We start from the raw sequence: 15167 nt of genomic DNA on the forward strand, positions 1-15167 counted from the left end.
TCGTTTTTTCTTTGATGATTAGGTGGAGAATGGTACAGAATACATTAAGGATAGATTGGTACAAAATTCCAGGAGTGCAGTGAAGCCTAGTCAAGAGCTTTTGTTCTCGTTCGTTCATTACATAATAGTTGATTAAATTTCACTGATAAAGTTGAAGAATAGGGTGATATTCTTAATTATAAATATATTTCAATTAAATAATTTTCATTCTGTGCAACGAGGGAATTGGGAAATCAAAAAGCCTGTTCATCCCTGACCAATTACATACCATGAACGAACCTTCCCAGTGACGAGATGATAAAGAAAACTACCATCCAAAAAACCTTCACTACGATACCAAATAGAAATGAAGATTGTGAAAGGGAGTCCACAAAAGGTAATGAAGATGCAGAATTGGAGGCATTACTTGATCAAGACTCGTGTCAAACGCAACAAGAATTGGCAGGATCATTAGGAGGGACTCAACAAGCCCTTTCAAAACGACTGAAAGTCATAGAAATGATTCAGAAACAAGGAAATTGGGTGCCGTATGATGAAGCCAAGAAATGTTGAACGGCGTTTGTTTGCTTGTGAATAGTTTTCAGCAAGGCGAAGACGGCTGAGATTTCTGCATCGCATTGTGATTTGAGACGGAAAATGGGTTCATTACGATAATCCCAAGCGCAGAAAAACATGGGGATATCTTGGTCATGCTTCCACGTCGACAGTCAAACCGAATATTCACGGTTCCAAGGTCATGCTCACTATTTGGTGGAACCAACTCAGCGTGGTGTATAATAAGTTGTTAAAACTGACTGAAATAATCACAGGCGATCGTTATTGAACGCAATTGATCAGAGAGACATGATGTGATTTTACAGCATGACAATGCTCGATCCCATGTTGCAAAAGTGGTCAAGACATACTTGAAAACGTTGAAATGGGAAGTCTTACCATACCTGCTTCATTCTCCAGACGTTGCTCCCTCGCATTATCACTTGTTTCGATTAATGTCACACGGCCAGGCTGACCAGCACTTTCGGTCTTATGAAGAAGTGAAAAAATCGTTTCAAAAGATAACCAGTTTTTTCAATGCGGGATTCGCACGCTGCCCGAAAGATGAGAGAAGTAGTGGCCAGCGATGGACAATACTTTGAATCATGAATGTAAAACCAGTTTTTCACAATAAAACCTCGAATTTCGGAAAAAAACGACAGAAGCAAAGTTGTACATATGAACTTTCTTTTGGGACACTTTGTACATGTGCTCTTTAAGTTGATATTCAAAGAGGAATCTATCATAAAAAATCCCTCCAAGACCGCATCAGTCGAAATTCTAGGTTATAAACCATAGAGCATCAATCATCACGAAAATAACCTAGATCAAAAAATTAAAGAATAATTACTCGTTATGTTATTACAAATAAGCACGAATAGAGTTCAGGTACTAAACTGTTCAATAAACTGTTAATTCGATGCTCCATCCATCTCATGCCCAGAGATGGAAATACCTGGAGCATTCGATGATCGCTCGAAGCGTGATCTATGCCCGAATGCCGATCCGTCTCACCATAGATCAATCACGCATCGATCAAGAATCAATAAAAAAGCTCACTATAATTATGCCCGCTTATTTCGGAATCCTACACATGCATTGTAATTATTGTAAATGGTTTCCCAATAACAAAAAGCGATCTCAAGGCGCGCAATTGGACAAATAAATCTTGCTTTTGAAAAGTACTTCCGAACACAGAGGAATGCTATTATCGCTAATGGGATGGCGAATGTTGCTCATTTTTCATATTATTAATAACCATTTGAATTTGAAATCGTTTATGGTTCTTTCAGGTGGAGATTCAAGACATATTTGAGCAACTGTTGACTTCTGATGACGTTTTTCATCGCGATTTATTCGTTCCTCTGACCGTTCCGAAGGGGCAACTCAATGATGTGCTAGAAAATTACTGTACGAGGGTTAGTTAGCAAGTGCTGCGCCTGACTAGTGATTAAGACGAAATAACTCGAAATTATCCCTAATTTTTTATAGCAGAATTTCAGAATTGGTTCTGAACCGAATAATATAAAGGATGTAAACCTTAGATCGTATAACAGGGTTTTTACATCTGATTTTCAGTAGAAAATCCAATAATATAAATTTTTTTCCCAGTGCAAACACTTTTTCAAGATTTTTTTATATATTCAACGTATTCTTGTCGTTAAACGTTCATAATTTTATAAATGCTAAATGGTGTACTTATTTGTTTCCGCCAATTTGCAATAGATGGCTGTAGCGGTAAGTGTTAGTCGAAATAAATAGATAATAGATGTCATACAATGAGCTCAGATATTTGTAAACATAACGCCATCGAAATATTATTCGATTTGTGTCTGCATTATAAAGTTATTCTTTCTATATTAAACATGTCAGTTTAATATCCAAATTCTCGTTATTTGCGGAAGGTTTGAATTTTCTGTTTTAATATGAAGAAATCTACAGCTGAGGTTCATTGAATGCTTTCAAAAACCTATGGTGAGGCCGCTATTACTGAAAAAAATGGCGAGAGTGGTTTCAACGCTTCAGAAACGGTGATTTTGAAGTCGAAAACCAGCATGGCGGTGGAAGAGAGACGGTTTTCGAAAATGCAGAATTGAAAGCATTACTTGATCAAGATTCCTGTCAAACCCAATAAGAATTGGCAGGATCATTGGTAGTGACGCAAGAAGCCATTTCGAAACGCCTGAAAGTCATGGGAATGATTCAGAAACAAGAAAATTGGGTGCCGTACGAGTTGAAGTCGAGAGATGTTGAACGGTGTTTGTTTGCTTGTGAACAGCTGCTTGCAAGGCAAAGACGAAAAGGATTTTTGCATCGCATTGTGACAAGACGAAAAATCGGTTCATTACGATAATCATATGGGCTGAAAATTATGGGGGTATCTTGGTGATGCTTCCACGTCGACGTCCAAACCGAATATTCACGGTTTCAAGGTCATGCTCATTATTTGGTGGGACCAGATCGGAGAAGTGTATTATGAGTTGTTAAAATCGACTGGAACAATCACATGCGATCGTTATCGAACGCGATTAATGCGTTTGAGCCGAGCATTGAAAGACAAACGGCCGCATTACAATGAGAGACATGATAAAGTGATTTTACAGCATTACAATGCTCGACCCCATGTATCGAAAGTGGTCAAGATATACTTGGAAACGTTGAAATAGGAAGTCCTACCCCATTCGGTGCTCCCTACGATTATCACTTGTTTCGATCAGAGGCACACGGCCTGGCTGACCAGCACTCCGATCTTATGAAGCTGTAAAAAATTGGATCGTTTCGTGGATCGCTACAAAAGACTACCAAAACGTGGGATTCATTCGTTGACCGAAAGATTGGAGAAAGTATTGTGCCCAGCGATAGACAATACATTGAATCATAAATGTATAACAAGTTTTGACAATAAAACCTCGAATTTCGGAGAAAAACGATGGAAGCAAAGTTTGTACGCCTATGTATTACATTTGTAGCTTTTACTTTTGAACACTATAACCAACGTCAACCAGAGTCCTGTGATCAGCTTTTTTTATCAAAGAAATAAAGTTCATTTTTCATACATTCAGGTGCCTTGTCCTTCGGAACTGAACTCAATATTGGTTACCCATTACTTCTGAAGAGTTTTTCACACCGAAAGAAACGCCAAACAGAAATATTTGGCTTATCATAAATATAGAATAGCAATACTAAAAAATTATATGTGACTTGACCTCTCTTGCTCTTTAAGATTCTGGAGGAGGTTCTCAACATAATTAAGGAAAGTATGCGTCACTCACAAATTCGAAACAACAAGATGTTGGATTTTTATAAAGGGTGGCCATTTGAAAACGAAACAGACGAGATTACAGACGAAATAAAGTTTTTCGATAGAAATGCTCGGACAGGTCGATTTCTGTTTCGAGGGGTACAACTTAAGATGTAGGTTACGGACGCATAGCGCTTCAACCCTTGCTGCTACAACCCCCACCCCCAATTTTTGAATAGGGAAGATGGGGTGAGTGATACCTCAATTTAAAGGTACCTTTATACTGATTTCAGCACAGTAATTGTTTTTTCATTTTATGCATTAGTTCTCGAAATATTCTTAACTAAGTATTTGAAAATGAAGTGGTGTTTTCATGGCACTTGTAGTGTTTTGTGAAAAATCGACATTTTGAGCTTCAAAACAACCATGACTGTGGCTTCCTTCCTTACTAACTAACGCATGAATATTTCGAGAACTAATGCATAAAATGAAAAAACAATTACTGTGCTGAAATCAGTATAAAAATACCTTTCAAATGAGGTATCACTCACCCCATCTTCCTTATTCAAAATTTGAGGGTGAGGGTTGTTGTAGCAAGGGTTGAAGCGCTATGCGTCCGTAACCTACATCTTAAGTTGTCCCCCTCGAAACAGAAATCGACCTGTCCGAGCATTTCTATCGAAAAACTTTATTTCGTCTGTAATCTCGTCTGTTTCGTTTTCAAATGGCCTCCCTGTATATTATATAAAGGTACTCATACATAATATTTAGGTATATTTATGTGAGTTACCTTGTATAAAATTTGGAGAGTGTCTTTCCTACCTTAAATCGATTATGTATGCAAAATCGTCACACTATAGTTTCGCCCACATAGGAAATATTTTTAATGATAATTTTTTTTTCAACTCGAAAGGTATCAAGTTCATTATTTGTCCGGCCATTGTTTCCTCATCCAAGGTTATCATCAACATATAATAATACCCAGTCGATGAAAAAAACCCCAATAAGTTTCAAATTATTAAGAACTCCTTACCGTCGGAGATTTTTCTTTTGTTATATGAACCAATTCTTTTATTAACCCACTCCATACCTCAGATTGTAATGAATATAAGCCATCTCGCTCTCTCCACGTAGCTACGTGCTCCCTCGAACATTAATAACTAAACCTGAAATCCATTAACGAAAACCAGTAGCCACGAAGTTAATTTGAAAGAGATTTGTTTTTTGTTCGTTTATGGGCATTATTACAAGAGAGAGCCGAGGAGGAAGATTACATTGGTCTCTACTAATGTATCGCGGGACCAGCTGAAATTACGATTTACATCAATCTCAATTGTGTGGTGGCTGACGAAAAGATTATGATATAAATAAAAATACAAGTCATTTCTGGAAACGAGCTCATTTTGTTCGCTGGAAGTAGGTACATGCGCCTCGGTTCTCGCCACTTTGGGAATACTGGTGATGTTAATCCTTTCAGCTTATATAAGATCTCGACGTCAACTTTGGCTTTTTTCTGAGATGACATCTTCAATTTGAGGTTATTTTTCCTCTTAGCGAATACAGAATACGATACGGTTATCTAAAAAAAAACCAAAATCCAGTGACTTGAGGTAAGTAGCTCTTGGCGCTCGTTCATTCATGCGCCAATTGCACACTTGAAGACCACATATACAGGGCGAAACTTTGACTTGTACATATATTTTAACAGTAGATTTTGTAGGTCAAAAGGAGAACTTTTTTTCTATAGCATTCTTTCTGATACGGCCTAGATGAAAAGTTATAGCAATTTTAAATTTTCATAATTAGCTATGTCACGCCTGGAACCTCCTGCATACGAAAGTTTTTCCAGCTATAAGAAAAATTTTCTTCAGAAGACTGTCTGAAACTGAAGAAATAAACAACTTATTTCTAAGTGAACGAACACACCACATTACAAGAACATTTCCATCATCAACTATAATCGAAAGCTTAAGATACCTCAACACTTGAAGACCTACTACTTATTTTTACCTATTTTAATTTTACAATAATGTTCTTTTTTAATTGTACATGGCTGAAGGACCTCGGTCGATGGCCTATTGATTCTTATCAATAAAGAACTTGTTGTTGTTGTTTTCTTCAGAATTATAAACTGAAACTTGAAAATGGAATTTGAAAAAGCTTCAGAAGAGGCTAGATTTCAGCTCTTACCAAATGCAAATTTGATGTAAACCTTGGAGGACGTGTTAGTATGACTTATTCGCTCTTCGAGTCTTATTTAGTGATCTACAGATAACGAGATATTTGAATTCGTGAATTTCTCACCTTGATTCATTTTCGTCATTTTTTTCTACCTTTACCAGATTTGATTATAATTTTGGATTATTTTCGTGGCCTGCGAGAAGTCTGGATCTAACACCGTTAGAATAGTAAAGCAGTGATAGTAAATTTCAGGTGGAAAGTAACAACTGAAGAAATAAGAAAAAGGGAACGTGCTTGTATAAGGAATGGTAGAGGTCATTTCAAACATAATTTTGGAATACATTTGCTACTGAAATTTTGAATTTAATTGCAATAAAAAATATTTAATTTATTGCTTTCCTTTCAAATTAAAATCTGCTGAAACAAATTTAGTGCCCTAACGAAAACTTTTCAGGAAATAAAGAAGGTATTTAGCAAATTTTTGAAATATTTTCGTCATATATAAATTGTGGAATTCGAAAGTTGCGAGCAAATTTATAGTAGGAATTTTTCTTCATATACCAACTTTCAGTTGATATCTACTAATTCTTATTCAACATCTAATAAGGCATAGTTTTGCTTTTTTCATACAGATCACATGCTTTTTTGATGAAAATAATACAAAATTTAAATCAATTTTGGTCAAGATACAAAAAATTGACGAAAAATGAAGTAAGGTGAGAAATTTGTTAAAAACACAAGAATTCAAATATCTCGGTAACTGTTGGTAACTGTCGGTTATCAATAAATACGGCTCAATCAACATGCAAATGAGTGATGTTAACACCTCCTTCAAGGTTCACGTCTAATTTGGACACACCCTGTATGAATGACTTTTCATTCTACTGACAATAATGCCTAGTACAAAATATAGAAGTATTCACTGTCGGAAAAAGGATAACAAATAAGGATATTCGTGTTACTTTTTGTTATCAGTGATACTCTTCGGCATTTAAGAAAGATAATTCTGAAAAGTTACAACATACAACTCCGTTTTGAAAAGTATTCGACATACTTGTTACTTCTTTAAAAGTCACAAGGAAGCAAGAACATTAACTTGAGTAACTTAAACAACTAAAACCAACTTTCAGGAACGTTCCTTAAATTTTAATGTCATCATTAAAATTTTAATCCACCAATAGGCTCCTCCTATTGTTGACCTACACCGTTTAATGGAGAATTAAAATTTTGATGCGGCAATTTTAATGAAGTTTCCTGCAACTGGGTGTAAGACACTTTTTTCTAACAGCTCCGTAGAAAACATCCACTAAGCCTTCATATATCACACAGTTTCACTCGTCATTGTTCAGGGGAATAGGAAATTACGAATTGTTAAGGAGATGAAAGCGAATTATTAACGGAATTTGTTAGAGAACAGCTCGCAATCATGAAAATACTAATCTACATCGTGACCAAATAACCTGCGATTATCGAGACAAGGTTACTCTTCTTATGGGAGCATCGAGGATCTCCACAGGTGCGAAGTCAGTATTTTTCTTCATCTTTCATTTGTGTTAGTCATTTTACCTGATACAATTCACTTTCGACATGTAGTTAGCGTTTCTGTGTTTTGTGTTCTTGTTCCAAGTTATGGTGGCTCATTCGCAGTTTTTATTCTTTTCGCTAATTAGTTTTTGAAAGCATTTGAAGTATATGTAATATATTCTTTCGAGATTGAGCAATTCAAAAATTATCAACTTCAAACAACAAAGCATGTGTAGTTGAAATTTCATTATTAGCATAGGAAATGTAAACGAGACATCATACATTTCAACGTATGATACAAGAGAACAGATAAAAACCTCAGCAAAAACTATGTCTACCCGTAAAGGTGGAGTGACTGGTTTGTGTATTTGTTTGCAAAATAAGCTGACATATTTATTTTGAAGGGCTTCCTCTACAACCAAACATAAATCCCTCCATCTTTTTTCTTCACCAACGGTTGACTACTTCATAGTTAAATCTGAAAACCAAAAAGAAAAGAATCAGAAAGTAATAAATGTTAGTTTCCATTATATTGATTTGAAGTTAGCGACCCATTCTAAAAAGAATCTGAAACTGAATGAATAGCTTGGAAACCACCATGAAATGAATAAATTGGACAAGTATTCACCAAGTGGTCAATGGTTTCTTCTGCGCCATACTCACATAGTGGTCTTTCAATAGGATGACATTTGAAGAGCATACTATTGCAACGACCATGACAAGTCCTAAGTCGATTTAAAATACACTAAATTTTCCTAGGCAGATTGAAACCTAGAACTTTCTCTGAAGGATCAACGATTAGACATTTGTTAAAGACATTACAAGAACTCCATTTCGAATGCCAAATTTCCTTGGCACTTTCATTAGATTTAAGTACCTACTCTTAACCTTAAATGTACTTTTTGAATCAAAGAGAATTTCAATATGAATGGAATTCATTCTCAAGAGAATTCATATCAATATGAACATAATGAGTACGTGAATTTTCCATGGTTCTAGGTAAGTGATCACTAAGATGTTTTAAATAGGTACTGATGTATTCATTGATTAGATTTTGTTGAAGATAATTCTGACGACTCGGCTTGGCATGGGTCCTTTTTCTCTTTTCTTCCTTAAGGTGGCGCTATATCAATGGCATCATTTCAAGATTTTCTTTTGTTCAATGTTCTGTCTTCTGTCAAAAGTAGTTTATTGTTGATTTAACCCCAAAACGACATTGACAGAAAGACGACGTGAGCGCCCCCATAAGAAACGATGCGGAAATCAAGTGAAAGGGACCAATACCATTAAAATCACTTCAAAAGACGACTCTTTAATCTTTAGGATTTTCAAGAGTAAGTGTATACATTAGTATTGTTGATATCTTAGTGATCACTATGAAATTTTGCATGAGGTTTGTTACTATCAAAACGTAAATCCGTCGAAAACCTTCCAATTTAACACACATCACAAATAAAAACCTTAACTTAAATCTCTAAGATTCCAAATTCCCGGAATAGAAATCTCCACTCTAGAGCCAGCTGCTTAGCAAAGTTATTTCGCAAATGGAATTTTAATAGCAATTCTGTTAGTTATCGGCGTCTCCACCCGCCGATAATTCCAAAAGCGTCGCCTCCAGCGGGAGCGCCACGGGGGTGGGGACATCACATATGCGGGTGAACTAAGAAGGAGAGAGGCAGGAGGGGGGGGGCGGCAAGTGTAAATGACATCATTATAACTGCAAAGTGGTCTCCCGTCTCCACGGCAACGGCGCTACGTCGCTAATGGCATACATGACAAGGGGAGCCATCGATTTTTTAAATTTACACAAAGAATAAACATCGCCTCCGAAGGTTCCTTCAAACTAACGTACATCTTTAATGATGTGTCTATCTTTATTCCTTCTCCCCTTTATTCCTCTGCATGTGGAATCGATTGGTGCTGCTGTTTGGATTGCGCAATCTGAATTTCGTCAATTTCTCGAATTGGGGTCGTGCTCATCCGGTCGAGATGAAGATCTGTTCGGGTTGGTCTCGTCTGGGATGGTTGCGATCAAATGTCGCTGGGCTGTGGGAGGAATTCTAATTTGGAGATGGGGTTTGGATGGTCCATGATCAATTAGGTGGAGATGTTTTTTGATGTTGAGTGTGCGAGGGAAATCATTTATGATCGGTATTCTTCTTCATACTGATTTGGAATACACTTATGCTTCATGCAAAATTTTATGCTGATCACGTCATTACAACCGGAGAGTTTCCTCAACTACAATATTTCCTCTACCACTTTCACTTATACTTTCCACTTTCTACAAATTCAAAAGGTTTATTTATTTTCAACATATCAAAACTAGTCATTTTCCCGAGAATTTTTCGCTTTTGTCAGCCCACTTCGATATAAAAAATTCTCATATAGTGAAAGAAAGGAAACAGTGTTAATCATTCCAATAACTCGATAATTGTTATCATACCTCAAACACTTGGATTTATTATTCACACTAATAAACCAATGTCTTTTTTTCAATTTAATGAAGATATCTCCTGAAAAAAAGGATGAATTTCACTCAACTATTTGGATTCGAAAGTTATGTATACGTTTCTTACCATATTGTATTTACAACATTTTTACTTGTGGATATTTATTAAGGGCTTGAAAAGAATATGGCAAAATATCTCGCTAACTTCATTAATATTGCGAAGGTGCTATTGTAGAATTATCGAATGTTATTTATCTTTCGAATATTTATGGCTTCCGTACGAGACATGTTGTAGGAAACACTTTTAGTTTATTATTTTCAAGAATAGACCCTTAGAATCGTACGAGGACAGATAAATTTTGACCCCTTGTGAAATTATCACAGTCCGTCCATTGTATGCCATCCAAAGCTTGATACTAAAACTGATTGCTATACCGTATTCTTCTTCCAACTTGAGACAAATTGGAAACAAATTTTTAAATATTCATTTCTCGAAAAATTGAAAACACATACACCTATTTGCAGAAACGTTCATTCAACTTTAATGCCGCATTATCCTACATTAAACTGAGCAGGTAGCAATTAGCGAATAGGCTTCTCCTACTGCGGGATTAAAATTTTAATGATGGCATTAAATTTTAATGAACGACCCTGAAACTTGCTGTCATGAAAATGAAAATGAAAATATATATTGCCACGATCATACTGTATACAATATTTTTTAATTTCGTAGCAAATATATCTAGTTCTGGAGATATGAATATTCGAAATTTTGGTTTGAAGGAGTGAATATTGCACAAGATCTATTTAATCGCGACAATTTTTTCGTTTGTCTTATATAGTGGTTTCAATTTGGTAATATTTCAGTTATTTCCATTATTTTTGCCGAAAGTTTATGAAAAACAAGAATTTCTGGATCATTCGATATGCCTGTATTTATATTCACCTTTGAAAACTAGAATACTTTAATATATGGAATAAATATAGGTATTGAGCAATTTCACCAATTTTCTTCAAGAAACGAAAAATGATATGAAAACAACAGACTCATCGGAAGTGTTTGCATTTTCGATATTTTCTATAATTTATTGGCACCAAATCATGGAAGAAGGACATACTGCAGTAAAATTCATACATTTTGGCATAAAATTGATCTTTCTGGTGTCTCCCCGAGAGGTGGAGTTATGAGTGTTGCGCCACTCCCTACTATGGCCCCGGTGACTTTTTGAGAGTCTCCGCGATGGAGCAGAGTCACCTCTCCACGAAGGTGTAAGAGGGGTGTCTTAGAAAGAGATCGCTAGATTGCTTAACTGAAGAGTCTACTAGCGTTTTCGTCCTGCTCCTATCTATTGCTCTCTAATGAGGTCAAATTTAGCCCCAATAGAGGCATTTGAAAATAGGTTATCCGAATTTTCCCAATAGAGACAATGTCTTCTACAAGAGGGGCATTATAAAGATGGATTCTCGTTGGCAATAGAACGTTACATATTTGATTGAATTTGTGGCGAAAAAAAGAATTAAGATATAGTGTATGTGTCTAGCCGAAATTTATGTCACAATACTGAAAAAAAATGTACCTGCATTGGTGTTACAATGATCTTTCGTGGTACTTGTGCATACAACTTTCTCATTATTTGTTGAAACTTATTTATCCCATTAATTTATATATATATATATATAATCTGATGTATTGTGTATTTGATCTGTAGGGATTGTCTTTTACTAAATTTTTTTTGTTTTGATTTTTATTAACGTCAATAATATAAACAAACGTTTCGTCTGAACCCTTCCTCAATGTCTGAAAATATAGGGTTCTCAGAAAGATAGAGAATAGAGAATATCTTTCTCCTACCCTAATTAGTGTGCAGGTATCATGATACCATTGCGCAGGCATACAACTTAGAGAATAAGAAAAGGAAGAAGAAATTCACGGTGTACAATATGATTTGATGTTTGTAACCCATGTATAAAACTGGGAAGATGAGAGTTTAGTGGAGTAAGTTACGAGGTGACGACCAGTTGAGTTAGTAGAGTGTTCAAGGATGTTTCCAAGTGCTGTACTACAATAAAGTTCTCGTCTGTCTTCCATCATATTTTAATAGTACCCACGAAAAAGCGATACCCCAAAAATTGAATGATTTTAAAACTTTTTATGAAGCGTTTCAATAAAGCGAAAAATTCGAGGTTACTTTACCCCAATCGAATATTAGCATAAATACTACTGTTATTTGTTGTACACTCCGACACCAGCTGCCACTGGAACCAAACCACCTCACTTTCATCGAAGAAAGTCCTGCACACGAAGTTGAAGGAAGTTCAAGTCTCAATCTCACCCCACCACGCCACTGTCTCTGAAAGATTGTTGTGAAGGAATGTTATTCAATGTCTAATTGCGATTAACCATCAGGTTCGGTCGTCTCATGGCACGACCGATCGAATTATAACTCCGGCTCAAAATGCTCTTGGCTAAAACAGCTCCAACCTCGGTAAACAGTGCGTTCACACTTCCATAATTATTTATGGTTTACAGGCAGTCCCGGAATGCTGTGCGATGCTCTCTCTGTGCTCTTTATCTAATCGCACCACATCGTCCGTACTCTATGATTCACGTTTTGAGATATTTCCAATAATTGCGTGCTTTGTGCCGCGATTGCTAATTACTCGAATCATTAAATCGGTTATTTATTGAGGTACGTTGCTCCTCATGTCGGAGATTAATATGGAAAAATTTCCCATCACACTTCATCATTTTGTTGGGCGAAATAATGGAGCGATTACCTTTGGTGTTTTTACGTAAGTCATGTCCTTATTGGGTAATGAACTTTTTGTTTAGATGTTTTACAATAACGGTTCCATAAGTGGAAATCCATAAAACTGAAATGATATTCCTAGTATCTTAATCATCATTATTCACATAGGGAGGAGTTAAACCATCCACTCACTCACGTCGATTCCAAATTTTCAATTTTGAGGTTTCTCAGAAACTGCATTTTATTCACTACATGTCCTAACTGACAAAAAAAAACTGCAACACCCAGAAGGAGCTGTTTAAATTTTAATTTTTTTTTTGTAGAACATAGATAGTAGGTATAGCAAGCAGTATATAATTGAAATTTGGAGAAAAAAACGAAGGGTTTACATTTTTTTTTAATGAATTTGTTAATAATGTGTTTTTCCACCGCGATTATCTATACACTCCCCAACACGTCTCGGCATTGATGCAATAAGATGGTCTATTTCTTTTTGAGGAATACTATCCCAAGCTACCTGCACTTCATGTCTCAAAGCCGCCAAAGTCTGTGGGGGCTGGGGTAAATTTCCAAGCCTTCTACCCATGATGTCCCAAACATGGGCGAAAGATCGGAGGATCTGGGCAGCCATGGCAAAAGATTCATATGGGTCACTTCGAATGAGTTTAAACTAACTCTGGTAACATGAGGTCGAGCATTATCTTGCTGAAATATTGGAGAACATATGGCTCCACTATTATTGAAGGTAACCTCGAAAAGACTAAAGGTGATCTACTTGCATGTGCAATAGCACCCCATACGCCTACCTTCCGGTGTACATGACGCTCAACATCAAACTGAGGTTCACGTCTTTCTCCCTGACGTCGTCTAACCCTTCTTCGGCCATCATGTGCACCCAAGGAGAATCGAGATTCATCAGAAAAGACGACTTGATGCCATTCCACATTCCAATGTTGAGGTTCTCTGCACCACTGTAATCGTTGTCGGCGATGCTCAATCGTCAGAGGTAACACAAGATGGGGTCGATAATGCTGCAGTCCAAAAGACCTTATCCGACGGTAAACCGTTCGGACAGTTACAGGATGGGCTTGTTCTCCTACCACTCATCAGCCAAAGATCGAGTTGTTGCAAATCGGCCCCTAATGGCCATAAGTCTTAAACGTCGATCTTGAACTTCATTTGTGCCCCTTCGATGTCCGGTGCCTACTTTTCTTCGATTTTGGGAATTATCAAACCACGCTTGACAACATTTCATAACAGTAGTTGGATTTATGTTCGCACGGTTAGCGATTTCTCGAAATGACAACCCCGCCTTCCGTAGACCCCTTTCAAATTCACTTAGCTGGCGATAAATTCCGCGTACACGTGCTCTAGGCATTTCAACAACAGCTAAACATCGACTTTGGATCTCCTCGAAAAGATGGTTGTAAAATTTAAAAAACTTGCAAAAAACGACTACAATATTTAAGTAACAAAATTGTTTACATGAAGAAACCTTCACGATTTTTTTCTCCAGATTCAATTATTTACTCCTTGCTATACTACCTATGTTTAACCAAAAAAAATTTAGAATTTAAACAGCTCCTTCTGGGCGTTGCAGTTTCTTTGTCAATAAGTTTATTCCAAAATTTTAAACTGTTTTATATAAAGTCAGCATTTCGACGATGTTTAGTCCTAACGATCATACCCCGTTGATCCTTCCACACCTTCAACTACAGTCGGAACAGACAAAAAGAACGGTAGAATTGCAATGAAAGAATCCCTCTCTCTCTCTTTCCTCTTCCCAGTCATGCAATCAATATCGGTGATTGAAAATGTGGGGTTTAATAAACCCAGATAATTGTACTTAAAATGTTCAGGTTTCATTCCTGAGCGGAGAGATAATGATGAATTTGAGACGGTCGTGTCATTATACCTGGGGTAATTCGATTGGTAATTTGCGGTGGGACTGACAATGACCGGACCGACAACACGCGTCAGAAACAAATCTATAATTGCACACCGATTTTAATCGTTTTTTACACCGACTGCGTGAACTATAGGTTTGTTCCTCTCCTCTGGGGAGATTGGATTGAAGATGGTCGGTTCTGTGCACATCTGTGCATAGAGAAGCATGCAATAGAAGGATAAACTCAAGATATAGAGATCTCCTCAAGCAAATGAAGGGTGTTTTTTTTCGAGGTATATAACTTTAAGTTGGCATTACTATTCAAGATGGCGACCGATTTAACAGCTGTCAAGTGATTTATTCTCAGTTTGGTTTTGCAATTCATCATAAATAGATTCATGCCCGAACAACGCTTGCAAATAGTTCAATTTTATTTCGAAAATAATGGTTCTGTGCGGAATACGTATCGCGCACTACGTCCATTTTATCGTCATCAAAATCGAAGCGCACTTCTGGTTGAATGGCTACGTCAACAAACAAAACTGCCGCATTTGAAGTGAAGCTAATCCTCAAGTGTATGTCGAAACACCGTTACAT

This window comes from Harmonia axyridis, chromosome 2 (genome assembly GCF_914767665.1).
Source record: "Harmonia axyridis chromosome 2, icHarAxyr1.1, whole genome shotgun sequence".
Taxonomy (NCBI): Eukaryota; Metazoa; Arthropoda; class Insecta; order Coleoptera; family Coccinellidae; genus Harmonia; species Harmonia axyridis.